Source organism: Seriola lalandi, unplaced genomic scaffold, assembly GCF_002814215.2.
Source record: "Seriola lalandi dorsalis isolate HSWRI2012SDOR001 ecotype SW California unplaced genomic scaffold, Sedor1 jcf7180002054797, whole genome shotgun sequence".
Lineage (NCBI taxonomy): Eukaryota > Metazoa > Chordata > Actinopteri > Carangiformes > Carangidae > Seriola > Seriola lalandi.
This window is the reverse complement of record NW_019525350.1, coordinates 707,950-723,819: the sequence shown is the minus strand read 5'-3', so window position 1 is coordinate 723,819 and position 15,870 is coordinate 707,950.

Below are 15,870 nucleotides of genomic sequence, written 5' to 3'. Positions count from 1 at the left end.
CTTTAGGACGACTGGATCAGTCTTTCAGAGGGGCCCCTCTGCAGGGCCCAGGGTCAAGGGCCACGCCACTCAGACGAGACACAACAGAGGCCCGGTCTCTAAGTGCTAAGTGATTGTCTATAAATGCGCGCTGAGGTACTGTTAAAAAACAGTGTTGTATAAGCTTTATTGCATGATGAAATAGGGCAGGAAAGAAATAAAAGAAAGAAAGAAAGAAAGAAAGAAAGAAAGAAAGAAAGAAAGAAAGAAAGAAAGAAAGAAAGAAAGAAAGAAAGCAAAAAAAAAAAGAATAAAATCTTTGTAAAACTGCTCCAAGTTCCTTCTTCTAAAAATATCTACAGAGGGAGGGAGGAAAGAAAAAAAAGTGAGAGAAAAAGGAAACAGGCCTTTTACAACTTTAAAGAGAAAGACGGCTGTGGAGTGAACGGGAGAAAATATTTACTCAGGGAATTAGTTCAGGATCATTGTGTGCGTGCAGGGCTTTAGTTCCCTGGCTCCATTTCAAGGCCCAAGTGGCTCAACTGGAGCTCCCTCCAGGGCAGGCCTAATTATCACAGGGCTAGGGCCATTAAAATGCTTAACTAACCTCGTTTCTCCAAAACGCACAGATTAACGCCAGCCTCCAGCAAAGTGTCGGGAATAACCCTGCTGCCTAATACCCTCTTTGTTTTTTTTTTTTTTTTTTTTTTTTTTTTTCTCTAGTGTGGAGAGGCGAGGCAGAGGACTGGTGTGGTAATAGTTATGGATGGAAAAAGAATACTGAAAGTTAAGGTCCCATCAACCCGTCCTTTCGCTGCAAAATGCTGCACAGGTTGCAGGAGGCGAATTTATCTCAGGGTGCATTAAAGAATAGAACGTGTACCTGAGGCCGTCTGTCAATATCATTCTCAAACACAATACGATGCACCGCACATCGCGCTCGGGTCTCGCAGTCACGGATATCCTTCAAGGACAGTGGATATACGCAGCTGTCTTTTCTCAACGTAAAGAGATACGGATACAGAAGCAGAAGTCAAGTCATGGCGTACATAGGGGCTCTTTAATACTGTTGACCACTGCTATTGTAGTCTTATCACATCCTTGTCTGCCATTCAAATTTAATTAGCAACTGTTTGATTGCTGTGATTGTACTGTTATCTACACCAACTCTAAGGATTTCTTCTTTTTTTTTTTCCCTCCAACTGAAGAGTGCTTTAATACATATGGAGGAATTCACATGATTTTTCATAAAAGGAGATTAACAACGGCGCCATTCCGATTAAATACCCCCTAAACTAGGTGACTAAGTCAGCAACAGAGTGCCACAGGGAACCTGGAAGTTAGCATCACCCTGGTTACCTGCACTAAAAGCCGATGGGATTTTTACATTGGCGTTGTGATCACTGCAAAGTAGTAGGTACAAACACAACAAGGCTGTACAGGTGAGCTGGTGAGTAGATCAGTTTTCCATTTTTGGCATCATGACATCAAACGTCCCCCGACAACCGCTGTAGTGTCATTTAGCCACAAGAATCACGACTGGGGTATTTACTGACGTATTTCATGTGGTAGAATAAAATGTCTTGAGCTTGTGTTAACCACAAACCTTATTTCAGGTATCTTACCAAAAACCCATAGATTTCGAGATGAGGGAACCGGAAGCGCTAAAATGCGGACTAAGCTCCAGGGTGTAGGACTCCTTCCTGCAGCCCTCTACAGCACGGCTCTGGAGCTACATGTGAGTGGAGTGCAGCTTGCATTAATGTTATTTCATGGCGGCTGTGGTCTTTAAATACGACAGGGCTGACTGACCCTGTTTACACTTCGTCACTTCACGTGTCCTGATCAGGTAGCTGTTGGATATGAAAGAAGCTGTTTGAAAATGTAACCAAGAAGCTTGGAAGATTTAAATCTGATTACTTTAACCAACAGAGGAGGCCAGATGTTGAAAAGGTGCAATTGCATCAGTCTCTCCAAGACACATAGCTCAGCATTGGTAAGCAGCCTGTGGAAATAGCCAATCACACGGTCTGTCTATGGGTCTCTGGTGATGCTGGCAGCTTAAGTTACATTTAAATGATCCATTTTCAACGCAGAAGGTGCACCGATGTGTTGTGACATTAATCTGATCCATGATCTGTTTAATCACTGACAATCACATCCATGTTTGTGTTTGAGTTTAAGGATAATTTTTAGTTATCTAGCTGTGAATTCTCACTTTTAATTGTCGTAATTAAACAAATAAACCGCCGAAGTTACTCTGCTCTCGCTTCAGGTGCGTGAGCAGCTCCCTCTCTGCAGGAATACAGCTGACCCCTGAACCCCATCTCGAAGACTGGAACAACGCAGCCTGGCCTGGTCTGATGAATCTGGATTTCTGCTGTGGCACACAAGTCAGAGTTTGAATCCATGGACCCAACCTGCCTTGCGTCAGCAGCCCAGGCTGATGGTGGCGGTGGTGGTGGTGTACTGGGGTGGGGAATGTTTTCTTGGCCCCTTAATACCAATCACAGCTCACCATCTTCTAATGGCGCTCCTTCCCAGCGGGGGATAATGCTGCATGTCACAAAGCTAAACTCTTCTCAAACTGGTTTCATAAACATGACGGCGAGTTCATTGAACTTCAGTGAATCCAGTAAGAATAAGTTCAGGAATGTGGCAGAAGAGGAAACTGGCAGCATGAACGAGCGGCTGACAAATCAGCAGAAATGATGTGATGCAATCATGTCAACATGGAGCACAATCTCAAAGGGAAGGTGGAATCCACGCCAAGAAGAACTGAGGCTGTTTTTGAAGAAAAGGGAGGCTCTACCCGGTACGAGTGTGGTGTTCCTAATAAAGAGCTCGGCGTATTCAGTACACAATATTGGATATCAGCAAATGTATTGAACAGGAAACAAGGTCATTTGTATGCAGTTCACTATATAATGAATATAATTAATCTTGGCAAAAGGACCCGGCTCCTATACAGATGCCGATCATGTTTTAGCACTGCTCGAAATGAATTTGTTGTGCTACCCACTTTGTCTTTCAGGCATTGAGACGACATGAATGAAATGTCTGATAGCAGAATCACGGTCTTTGTTCAGGATAAAACGAGGAGTCACTGGTTCATTTAAAACAACTGTCTACAAATCAGTGCAATACAACATGATTATTCTTCAAAAAGCATTTTTCTGTTTTAAATAAGCAAGGTCTCTTGATCTTAAGGAAATCAAATTAAACTCAAATCCAATCTGAGCAACTGGAACGATGCGATTTATCCTTACATCCCAAATGAAGCAAAACATGCTTTTGAAGTGTCTTGTAAGTGCTAACCCATTGCAAGCTTTTCTCCTACCTTATTATTCCTGCTTTGTTTTGCATATTTTATGATTTATTGCTATTTATTGTTCTATCAAAATGAATATTATCAATCTACAGCACAAACAGCTGGTTGCCTGTTTCTAAACTTTAGATATAACCGCTCAGAAATTTAAATTCATGCTATACTCTTACATCTGTGGACATATTCATGTCGCTTCCTCCTGGTTAAATACCTTACAGGTGCTCCTTTCAAAAACCAGTTCATCCTTCAGGCATTTTTTTAATCTTTTATCTCCTATTGTCTCTCACTATTCATTATTCTATCTAAGTATTATTTGTATAAACACTCTTGTATACAATGACAGCTGGCGTCGCCCTTCAGGGAAACCATCACACATTGTGATGCATTGAGAAGACAGTTTGAGAAAACACTGCTGATATAATTGGAAAGCAGATGCTAAGTGGTAGCGAAGAAAACTGGCACTGACTTTTCATTTCAATCATTCCAAGCACTGTGCGAGAGCCTTATGTCTCTGAGATTAGTATGAGCAGTTTGTGCTGTCGATACAATCATAGCATCTGCATTAAAGATGCTCCAATAAATATTTTTATATAAACTGCTTAAAATCCACAGAAAACGATCACCTGATTCAGAAGTTTGGTTCAGTTTAACGGCCTGCAGTTTTACTGTTATGATTCAGTCTCACCGCCCTCATTAAATCTCCTACAAACCCACTGGACGCTCCCTGCAACACCAAATAGCAAATATACAAAGTTAGCAACTGGCTGGTGAACAGAGTGGAGCATTTAGCAGCTAAAGAGCCTGATATTTCTGGAGTGAAAATTGGACTCAACATGACATGATAATGTTGCTCTGACATCTGCTGGATGTGAACTCGAACAAGTTTGACCTATTAACTTCGTAAGGTTGTCAAGTGCTAATTGTTGCCAGTGGCTAAAACACTGAGTTCAGGTGTGATGTTTCACTGATGCAGAACGGTCAGCGCAGGAAGAACTACAACCACACTGCACCTCGTGATACAGCGATGTCCTTTGTGTAGAAAAGACTGATGGTAAATGTGTGGAAGTCGGGTTAGCAGATGGGTATAGAGTTAGCTAAAGTTAGCTTTTATACAAGCGAATGATGTTGCATCTTGTCACAGACCTGCAAGTAATCTGTTTTTTTTTAGTTACATCACTTTAATTTTAACTTAAACATTGTTTATTTGCCAAAACTACAATCTTTCCCAAACCGTTATCATACCACAGCAACCATTAAGACTCAGATCTTTAAATGTGGCCATTGAACTAACACATCAATGTTGTTGTCTGGCTGTAGGGTTGGAATGACGATGATGATGATGATGATGATGATGATGATGATGATGATGAAGACCTGTCATCCCTGTAAGTAGGCCTTGGATCTTTAAGTATAAAACGTTTAAAATACACGTGTGCGGGGTTCATTCATGTTGTTGCTGTAAATGCTCTTAATGCAACACATTAAATGTGATGCTGCACGGTGCCACACTGAACGCCTTCAGTATGAAATTAATATTTCTTTCATGTTTATACAAATCATTATCTGCCCTTTTTGCTTCTTGCCATTTACTCAGTCTGACTGTGACTGAAGTACTGTAGTCTTTCTGCCTCTCCTTTTCTGCCCTTTTGTCAATTTCATAGACTCGAAACCTTTTGTGCCTCTCATCTAAATTACAGTATGCTAGCAGTAATGCTGGGATTCAAGGAAAATACAGCTCGGTTTGCCTGAATCAAAGAGGCATGAGCATTGCTAATTATTGTAGTTATTCCACAAATAATCCTTTTAGTGGTTTTTTGCCTCGGAAAAGGGAAGAAAAATGTAGTAATAAATAAATAAAACCTCAAATAAATAGAGACTGATTTGAATGAAGTGTCAGGGGAGATGTAGTGCAAAGGCGCGATAATAGCTAAGCTAGCTTATAACATCTTTGTTTTCACTGAGCACTGTGCTGTGGTCTCTGGGGCCACAAGAGGATTTTTGGCAAAGCTGTTCTTCTCAAGGTCCACACTTTGCAAACACTCAAGGAGGCTTCTCTGTGCTATCAGTGAATCAGGATCCACTTACACTCTCATAGTACAGGAGGTGGAGGAGGCTACTCACATCCAGTGACTCTCCCCACGGACGCACGTCAGCGTAGCTAACACTTGAGGAAGGCTGAACCAAAAAAACCAAAAAAACAACAACAACAACAAAAGAACCAAACAATGACGCCAAATAGTAGCCTTTTTAGGGAGATTAGTTCCACATTTTAAGGCTTTGAATGGAGTGCTGCATCCTGGATATTATTCTGCTCCACAAGCAAACAACACTCACAGCTAAGACACTGAGAATTTATTGTGATTTCTTACATCCACAGTGAATTTATTGTTGTTTTGCAGAATTCCATTCTGCCTCCGTTTTGACAAAAAATAAATGACTTTGGGACCTTGAAGGTTTAATTTGAAATAGCACATGTCTTGCAGTCAAGACGAGAGTGAAACAATTGCTTTTCAGCTGGTAACCAGACTTGAGGTGACATGGCGGAGGAGAAGTCAGGCATAATATTTATCTCCCTGCCCTTGGAGATGTGGTACGCTCATCCAATTCATCCATGTCTCCATCAGAGAAGAATGAAAGCGAGGCCACAAAAAAAAAAAAAAAAAAAATCTTTTCATTACGGCAACATGGATCATTTATCTTGTTGAGTTTGCTCCATCACATGTCATCGATTACAAGAGTTTCTTGAAACAGAGGAACACCAGAGTTCAGCTCTCAAGTAGGAACGTATAACAACAACAACAACAACAACAACCCATCATCCAAACCGTGGGGAGGACAACTGGAATTATTTTACTCTGTTCACATAAATAATATAAATAAAAAAAGGAATGAAAAGAAGGACGGCAAGAATAATATCTTAACATATGTAAATATAGCATGAGAAAAAAAAAAACTGGCTAATATTTGACTTGCACTTCAGTATCGTGTACGTCTCTAAGAAGAAACAAAAGCTCATCTGGTTTCCTACACAAACCTTTTTTCTGCAGCTCAGCCTTCACTTCAGTTCAAACACATTATACCTGCAGCACTGCTCGTCCCCTCCTATCAAATTACTGTTATTATTAAACACTACACATCTACATTCATCCTGATCAAACGACTACCACCGTGAGCTTGTATCTACACAGCTGTGAAGAGGACTCACCTTGACACGGGCCTCTTAAAACAAAGAGCGGCCTAACGTCTGCGATGGAGTGAAATGATTGGATGTGTTACTGTATCACTCTTCATGCTGTCCAGATGACGGCTGGAGGCGTTAACAGGTCATGGTAGATCAGATAAAAAAAAGAAGCCCTTTCAATAGCTACTGTACTGCATTTAACCTAATGACTAGGAACAGATAGAGAATACAGGAGGATGCTGGGTTGATATACTGAAGTACATATAAGAACATAGACCCTGAGAAAATAAATAGATAAATTAAAGATTTAGATTAAAAAAACACTTTCTGTGCATCTCTTTTGTTTGGACTGCAGGGGTGAATTTATGTGTAAAGGGCAAATCAAAGCCAAATGGAAGTGAGACAGCTGTAAGGTGCACCTCAAATAATTACTGGCAAAAAGTTTTCCTTTGTTTTTTGGGTTTTTTTTTGTATTTTCTTTAGTAGATCTAGAATTATGTAGAATTACCGCCTCACGGTTGTACGCCTCCACCAACCAGCCGAGTTACAGGAAATGTGGTCGCCATCTCCCCCTTCCTGACTATTGAATAATGTCCAGAAGTGTTTTTGCAGAACGTTATGATGTCACAGTGAAGTTGACCTTTGACCTTTTGGATATGAAATGTTATCACTTCATTTTTTATCATCCTAGACATTTGAGTTAAGGTGTGTTGTTGTGTTTTTATAATCAATGTATGAATTTGCGCGGTCAGAAGAAATGAAATCCCCTCTGGACGTTCCTGATATATTGCATTAACAAGAGCGTGAGATCACCGTGACCTTTGACCTTTGATCACCCAAAAAATCAAATCAGTTCAACATTGAGTCTAAGTGGACATTTTTGCCAAATTTGAAGAAAACATGCTGTGACATCACAGCGACCTTGCCCTTTGACCTTTCCCAACAAAAATCTAATCAGTTCATCCCTGAGTCCTAGTGAATGTTTGTGCCAAATCTGAAAAAGTTCTGTCAAGGTGTTACTGAGATATCGCGTCCCCGAGAATGAGACAGACGGACGCATTATTATTAATAATAATAATAATAATAATAATGATGGGACCTTCACCACATACTTGTTTGCTATCTCAGTCTGATTGCAACCATGGCAAAAACTACAGTATCTGAACGGACAGCTGGTTAGCAACAGGAAGAATTAAAAAGGAAAGAGAGCCAAGAGACAGATGGTGAATCGACAAGTGATCTCTCTCCCATCGAACAAAAAAGAAAATTTGAGCTTCACACCTGAATGTTCGATCGTTATCATTCAAATAAAAAGCGCTGTGAGCAGGTCAAGCGCCCCCCCCCCCGTTTGCAAGGGGAAGGCAGACCACCATACAGTAGTAGACCTCCTCCAGTACTAATGGAGCTGTACTGGAAGAGAATTTAAAAAATGGGCATTTAGTGACTGATAATTATTTCTACTTTTAATGCTGTAATATTGTTCCATTCTTTCCTCTTTTTTTTTTTTTTTCCTGATGCCTGAACGTCAACAGCTTACTAGAACAGGTATCCATTTTCCCTTTTAACCCTGGTTGTTGTTGCAACAGAGGATCAAATCATTGTTACTGTAATAATTTCCCAGAGTTGTAAAAATCCTGTCTCACAGCGCTATAAACCACTGTGCAGTCATATAGGCCTTCAGAGTCATGGATGTATTACTCAAACTGGACTTCCTGCGGTCCATCACAAAATGTGATGATTTGCGAGCTCTGCTCCCGCAACAAATCGCAAAAGATGGCGGGGATTGTGCGTCCTGCATGAGTCACACTGAACGCTGTTTGTTTCGACGAGTGAAAAGTGTCAAAATTAACAGAAAAGGGAAATTTTTCTAATTTGCAAATCACAGCTTGCGTGTTGCAAATTTGGTAAAAATGGGACTGTGTTTTCGTCATCTCTTCTGCACCTGAAGGCAGCACGCCTGAGTGCTTCTGAGTGTCAGAATAAGGAATCACAACAATCAAAATGCCATTTAAGGTTGTGATATCTCCTTTTCCCCAATACGAACGTCCCTTAGTTTTACCATTTTTAATTGGACTTCATACAGTAGAGTCGTGGATGTGCAGAACTGTTACCAACTTTCACGTTACAGAACAGTGCTGAGAGTGAAACGCTCAGCTGTCCATCTCAACCTGTTTAGTATTCTGCCCAGGAAATGGTTTCAAACTCATCCCCCATCCATCTATCTACCAAAAGATATGAGATAACTTTTTTTTTTTCCTTCTTCTTTTCAACAGATGATATTAAGTGCTTCCTATTATCTCAGTAGGTCTGTATCATATTAGAATCTGCAATCGCAGGTCAGAAAGTATACGGCGCTCTTGTCTCGGCCGGTGCTGCAGAATTACTTTCCTGCACACAATGGCTGAATGGGTTGCGGCTTTGTCATTTAAACTGCATAAAGAGGCCAGAAATTGATTTTTATTGTAGATCTTCATATCTAATAAAGCTCTGAGGATCTCCATTCTTCATTGTCTGAATGGCCGGTGAATGCTTTCAATCTACCTCTCTGTTTCATGCATAAAAGTGGTAGCCAGAATGATAGGAGAAGAATGAGAGGGAGGGGTGCTGCCATGCAAGTGAAAAGCATTCCTTCTCTTTTTCTCTTCTCTATGGAAACTAGACCTGGGGAGGATGGGAGAGGTCAAGGAGCTGGGGGTAATTGAAAAGTGAAATGTTTTTTCCTTCCTCTTTAGAGAGAATGTGTCTTTTTCAAAGGGAAAACATAACCAGGACTCACTCCTGCTACAGAAATCCTCTTTCAGGTGCGTCTACAGCACAGAAAGCCTACAAAGATATCAGTTCTCTTTCACTGGAGGTTGGAAAAGATTGCTGCCTATTTTCTAATTACGAGCGTTTACATGCACAAAAATACAGCTACTTGTTGCATGAAAAATCTGGTTAATTTTTTGACGAATGCAAAGCCTCTTTTCTAATGTTATTTGTACCATATCGTAGGAAAGAAAAATGCCCACACGCTGTCGAGAAAACTAGAGGAGCCTTTTGAGATGCAGAAAAGGATCTCGTGTACACAATGTGACAAATTGTCTGTTTCGGTTACAGAACCATCATCCTCCCATTTAAGTGTTTATTGATGCCGTTGCCTCCTGTGAAGCATTCATACAAACACATAATGAATAACAATATAACATAGTTGTAATTCAAAACATGTAATCGTAGGAGAAGAGATCTGCTAATAAGTAAATTACAATGCTTTGCAGACAACTGTACTGCTTATAGATGATAAACAGGAAGGGTTAGAGTGAAGTAGGGCTGATCGATACGCAAAAGAATCATATTGTGATTATTTTGGCCGATTATGCAATTACGGTTTTAGCTGGAGTGGTAATTTTTACATTTCATTTTCACCGGAAAAAACTATAAAAAAATAATGATGATTTGATTTTGTAACAAACAAGCATGTTCCTTTACATCTGGAGAATATGATTTATAGGCCGGGTGATCTCTGCAGCGACACAACGCTTCATTATGATCAGAAAACACTGCAGCTCCTCCTTGGATATTGTACTTGGCCATATTTTTATTAATTTTTCAGCCCTTAAGTTAAGTGTTCCTAACTTGTTAAATCTCATATATCACATAATCTGCAACGGCGATGACGATGGTCTGATGACTAGAACTTTTGTGAGATTTTTTTCACATTTTGTACATACAGTGTAAGACACAAGTAAAGGGACAAGATGACTAGAATGAGTCAAGAAAAATGTATGACGGTCAAAAAAATTTAAACAAATAATATATAGCAAGTTACTTTAACTATAAAAGCTTTGTGTTCAGTGCCAAGAGGCAGTGCATGATACGTCTATACAATGTTATATGTCCTATATACAGTATATTTGGGATGCGAGCGTGAAGCAATTCAGCGTAAGCTTTTATTATGAGATAACGTGTCATATGAAATGCATAAAATCAAGGCAGAAGTGTAATTACAGCAGAAGCACACAAGGATTAGTTGCATTGGACAAAAACTGAATTTCATGTTAGACTCCACTCAATAAATCTGTAAGTTGTGAAACAAAACTGCCCCCTGTTGCTCGTGCGATAAAGCAGATTAACTTTGCTGCCTTTGGTGTCACATTGTAGAACATGGTTTGCATTCAGCCAATCAGAATGCATAAGAAATCATCGCTGGGATTTGTTGACATGAGTTTATTTCTAAAACTAACATAACCTGTCAAATTAACGACTCTGCCTCTAAGAAATATAATAAGTAAAATAAAATGTTCTAATCTGAATATAATTTGAATGAAAAATGAAAAGAGCACATGCCCCTGCTCGTCTAAACACATCATTCTCTGCTCGCTTGTTTTAAAACCAAATGTTATGCAAATGCACACCTCACCTAACTCAACACTCCTCCCTCGTTTTTCTCGTTTTAGGTGATCGCAAATATGTAAACAAAATTTGTTGTCATGCATTTGAATATGATTAATTATCACAGAGTAATCCAGCTGCACTCGTAAAGACTTTTCAGACAAGATTAGGGATTCCAAAGTGACAACCATGATAGATGGGAGCATTCTGTAAGTCGTAGATTAAAGGTCACAGCGATGAACTGAAAAACTCACAAGGCATCATTTAAGTTGAGGCAGATGCAATCAAAGCTGCGCAGCAAATAGACGAGCGCCTCAAACAGGCAAAAATGATTATGGAAATGGGTATCTGCACACAACTAAACATATGGCAGCGCCTAATGCCACATAACACTAGGGGCTGGGTTTAATCAAACTTCACCAATTAAAAATACAAATGATATGCAAACATCTGAAAGTCTGAAGAGAAAATGAGGAGGATTGTTATTAATGATAGGGAATGAATCTATCTCCACTAATTCTCTAAATGTTTCCTCCACTGCTCTCCTTTCTGGAGATAAGACTGATCGTCATCACTGAATAGCTTCAACAAGCACGGCTTAAATAAATACGCCGGGTGGAAAAACGGCGCCATGCCAAGATAAATATACATTTCATAGGAAATTCATAAGTGTATACATGTACTTACAGCAAATAATAAAAAGATATTCTTACTTTTGAATACGTTGCGGTAAAGATCCGAAGCTGGATCACCAACCAAAGTACGGTGGTGCCCCTAACTCCAAACACGTGGGACTTCAACAGCCCAGATTCACGCCACACATATTGGTTGTGTGTAATTCGAATATTTGTATAAAGTATAAATAAAGTACAACATGCTCATAGTTAAAATACAGTACGTATAAGAATAATTTATATATACACATATATAAGTTACTTGTCATGGGGAGTACGAAGCACCAGAGGCCCCTGATGGCCCCTCATATTGGCACATTTTGCAACGACAAAGACACTACACAGTGCACTGCTGCTAACCCCCCACCCCCCCTTCACTGGGGCCTCTGATGATATGTGCTGTAACTAGCGGTTACCCATTTCCTGCATGTGTGTAAATTGTAGTGTCTGCAGATAATCTGTATGTGAGGCGTTCAGGGTCCTGGCTTCGACGGGCTTGTTTGCTTGGGGCCCCTCAGACTCTAGGATCGCCACTGTTAAGTAGAGTAGTGCTATCACCATCATAGGAGTGCTGCAGGACCGACACTAAAGATTGTTTTCATTATTAATTAATCTATTATTCTCTTTATCAATCAGTTAATGAAGACAGTGAAGAGAAAGACTTTGAGTGAACTATTATAAATAACTTTTTTTTTTTTTAAAAAGCAGCAAATATTCAGATTAAAGAAGCTGGATCACAGATGTTTTTGTCAATTTTGCTGTAAAATATTACTTCAATGATTAATCAATTACCATTATTGTTGCTTCTTATATTTCTGTCGATTAAATAATTAAATAATTTAAAAACATCTTCTGCTCTGGAGCACTTGTCGGTTTCTGGGTGTCTGGGTAGATGATGAAGCTGCGATGTGCACTGGTTGTCAATAAGGGCCCAACAAAAACGTTTTTTCCCCGCGGCGGCTCAGGAGGTGAGTCCGTTAGTGTTGAGACCTCTCCCTGAAAATGATCTTTTATGTATTTTATTACTAGTGGGTGACAAATGAAACATACTCTTCTGGTAACTTTGCGCTCCCTGATGCGTAACACATCCAAAGATCAATCATGGTCGTGAGGTAAGGAACACATGTGTCTGTGACCTGCAGGGTGGAAAGGAAACATCCTGATGCTTTTATTCATAGACTGATCTGCATATTAGGCCACTGGGGGGCCGCTTCAAAAAGCAGCGCCCCAGTGTGGCCGGAGGAGACGTCACCAACACAGAGGAAACATGAGGGAACTGTGATCACCGGTGATGCCATTAGTCACTCGGAATTTAATAAAAATGAATTTTAAAAATATTGGTATTTGTACCATTTTGATGTCACTTTGATGAGATCTTATTAAAAGTTAACAGGTTAAAGGGGAGGAAAGGGGGAAGGAAGAAGCTGCGGAGTGAGGTTTGAATGGTGCATTCAGTGTGTGCAGGTATCTTCCTGTTTATACACTACACCTTATTTCTGCCTCCATAAATGCGCAAGATTCCAATAAACATTTAAACAGGAGTCGATATTGCTCCTTCTTAAGGGAAACTGTTGCCTGCGACAGAGTGTGTCAGCATGGAGTCATGGGTATTTGTGAAGAATTTGGATCTCTTAATGACATGCGACTTGATTCAGGTGTCTGCCTCCATATCTGCACTGATGTCAGTATTGCTCCAGCAGCAGCAGCAGTACACACACACACACACACACACACACACACACACACACACACACACACACACACACACAGAGAGAGAGAGAGAGTGCACACAGTATCGAGCTCAATCATCCCTCCCTGAATAAACAGTGTTGTTATTCCATCAGCTGGTACAGTGTGTATACAAACCAAATCCATTTAAAACCCTGCAATACTTTCTCAAAAATATAGACTTACAGTATATGCTATTGCATTTGCTTTATGGTCACACGGGTTAAGTGAATATCGGTATATATGGCTGCAGAACACATTACCTCTTGATCAAATCTTTCTGAATATTTTTGGGGCTTTTTCTGCACATTTATGAAGCGTACAGGAAGTGGAATTCAGACTGTGGAGGAATTTAAATCATCCGAATCCCAAAGAGTTCTGTACATACTAATTCTGTGTGTTGATTAAAGATGATGCATTATTTACGTTTCATGATGTTTTGAAGACTGTGAGCGCTTTTTTTTTCTTTTCCTATCATGTCAGCACTACATTACTTCACTGATCCTCAGCCACTTACTGTAAGCTTTAATGTATGTGAGCATCACCAAGTAAATCAGAATATTTTCACTCTTAAGCTCCCCCAGCCCAGGCAAAGGTGAATCTGCCACTTGTCCATTATAAACATGACACGGGCACCCCAGACTCCCACCCCCACCCCTTGGTCCCTCGGGAGAAGGTAGGGATGTAGGGTGTGGAGGACAGAGGGATGGAGAGAGGATGGGTGGGTGGGTGATGGGGGGGGCTTTGAGAGGATTCTTTATGCAGCTCTGTGTATTGCTTTCATGTTGTCCAGCCGGTAACTAAGTTGGGTTGCCCGGGGCAATGGCTAATTCACACCCTCAGATCACAAGCATGAAATGAGAGAGCAGGGAGCGCTAAAGCCCTGGGGTTAATGATAGCTCCCCGGCACCACACACCCAACACCCCTTCATATAAATCTGGCCAAATGGTTTCATTTTAGATGATCCCCAGCATCTCCTGCTCACATTTAAGCGAGAGGAACACGCTAAACAGGACACACCTGAGATAGTGGGTGTGATTTCACTCAGAAAAAGTCAGAAAAAAACAAACAACAAACAAAAACAAAAAAAACAACATGAGGATGTCTCGTCCAGTTATTGTCTTTTTAAAGCTTTGCACCAGCTTTTTCTTACACACACTTATTGGTGTAAGCATCGGCACAATTCTTCGTATTATCCTAATGCAAGCTGCGTGAATGGACACAGCAGACGGCCCACACACAAGCCATTTTGTCATGATGGAAGCCTTTTTTTTTTTCTTTTTTTTTTTTTTTTTACAGAGATCAGCAAAATAAAGAAATAAATATTTAAAAGAAGAATACAACTGTGAAGGACTTTAAAAATCTTTTACTGCTCAGTCGAACAAGCTTGTGGATGAAGACCCCCCTCCCTCCTCTCCTTTTCTTCCTCCATTCCACCACCACCACCCTTTTCCCCAAAACCCCTCTTTAAAGTTATTTCAAATTTCCCAGCAAGGCTTTGAGAAATCTGTTTGTTTGAGGGCAGCATTAGATGTGACCAGCGTTTTATTGTGACATAAAACCGCATTTCTTCCTTGGCAGATTAAAAATAAAATCGGTTAATAAGAAAAGCTGTCAGCAGCAGAAAATGGCTGACATAATCCGTTTATCCTCCAAGCAATAAAGATATTGGTCCTTGGGAGTCTATCTTTCCTCTTATGTTATTTCGCCCAAAACATTATCTTCTATGCATTCAGATGGATTAAGAAGTCATATGGCAGATAGAAAGAAAATGACAGATACAAAAAAAATATATAATATCCCTTTCATTCCACATCACACACGTTCACAGGAGGGAACACATATGATCCTGTGTTAAGTTAATGAATAAATAAAAAATAAAAAATAAAGGAGAAAAAAAAAAACAGAGAAGAGGAAGAAAAGGAAACAGGTCACGAGCAGCTTTCCTAGAGTGTGATGCGAGAGATTACAAGAAACTAGAGGGGTCAGCGGAGCAAAAGAGCAGAGTGGAATCAACCCTTACTCGGGGGGAAGATGGCAGCATCTTACTCTCTACTCGACCGGGTTGACATGCAGATAAAGTCAAACAGAAATTAACTGAGCCGGAGTGGACGAGAGAACACAGCCGAGTAGAGGAAGCAGAAACATCAAGAACAGAATTTACTGTAAGACATCGATCAAGAGTCTCACAGGCTTATCTTACCTAATGCTACATGGCATGAAACAGAAAAGGGAAGGAAAAAAAAAAAAAAAAAATCAGTTTTAATATTTAATTGTAGCTTTTATCCACTGCCTTTTTTTTTTTTTCTGCTTTTATATAATACATGGCCCACCATCGTATTTATCAACATGTGAGACACGATACAAGGCAGGTATTCACTGTGTGACTGTTGTCTTTATCCTTTAGCCTGAGAGAAACCAGCACATCCACTGAGGTTTTCAAGGGAGGCCATCGACGGCAGAATCTCCAGACGAGCTGCTCCCCGGGGACTCACATGACTGACAGGTAAAGGCACGGGCAGAGTAAACGTGTGGTCAAAGATGTGAGGCCAGTCATGAAATGCTGATTTGGATCAGTGTGAGGCAGTGGGGCCGTGCTGGGGCAAAG